The sequence below is a fragment of the Alligator sinensis genome, unplaced genomic scaffold, assembly GCF_000455745.1.
Source record: "Alligator sinensis unplaced genomic scaffold, ASM45574v1 scaffold1294_1, whole genome shotgun sequence".
Taxonomy (NCBI): domain Eukaryota; kingdom Metazoa; phylum Chordata; order Crocodylia; family Alligatoridae; genus Alligator; species Alligator sinensis.
In genome coordinates, this window is record NW_005842310.1 from 1114304 (window position 1) to 1115548 (window position 1245).

Consider the following 1245-nt stretch of genomic DNA (forward strand, 5'->3'; position numbering starts at 1 on the left):
CCCCCCACCAACCCCCCCCCCAGCCACAAAGCACACCTCCCCAGCCACCTGCCACACATGCGCACAACCACCCACCAAGCCCCACATTACCCACCCACCCACCCACCCAGCCACATACCACAAACACACACACCCACCCATATGCTTCACACACACCCAGCCACACAGCACACTGACCCAGACACACAGCACACACACACCCACCTGCACACCCCACCCGCCCTGCATGCCCCCCCACCCACAGCCAGTGGGTGCTACTGGTGCAGGGAGGGGCATGATATATGTCTGCTGGGTGCCACATGGGGAGTGTGCACTGACCACAAACACACACACCCACCCATATGCTTCACACACACCCAGCCACACAGCACACTGACCCAGACACACAGCACACACACACCCACCTGCACACCCCACCCGCCCTGCATGCCCCCCCACCCACAGCCAGTGGGTGCTACTGGTGCAGGGAGGGGCATGATATATGTCTGCTGGGTGCCACATGGGGAGTGTGCACTGGGGATGCGCCCTGAGCCATGTGCTCCATTTGGCAGGCACTACCTGTGCCTCCCTGCCTGCTGCCCTTTTGGCACCCTTCAGCTGCACCCTGCAGTTATATTCCCCCCACCACACAGGGTGCACTGCCCATGCTGGCTTCCCACATGGCACCCTGTGGCAGGCACTCCCCAGGAAGAGGGCAGCATGGACACAGGGTGCCGCACAGGGAGCAGGCAGGGGGGAGCACCCCACACTTGACCACATGTTGCAGCCTGGGGTGCTTCCTGCACCCCCTGCCTGCTCCCTTCACAGCACCCTGCTGCCATGTGCCCCACCTTCCCCCCCACTCTGGGGGTATATGCCAGCTGTGGGCAGTGGGGCATGCAGGGGGGGTGACCAGGTGTTCAGCCGCAGAGTGCTGTTCAGGAAAGGGGAACACAAGGCATAAGGCAGCACCCACCACCTGTAGCATGTGAGGTGGGGTACACCCCCATGCCCACTCCAGGCACTGCACCTTGCGGCTGCACACAACACCCCTCCCACATGGGGATTGGCTGTTGGCTGTGGGCCGCAGAGGGTGTGTGGTGCAGGGTGGCAGGGGCACAGTTGCAGGCAGCCCCAAGGGGAGTTGGCAGGGCAACACAGGCAGCCCCCACCACATGCAGCACATAGATGCAGGGTGGGGTCTGCCCCTCATGCCTGCTCCCCACATGGCACCCTGCAGCCACACACCATGTCCATCCCATGCTC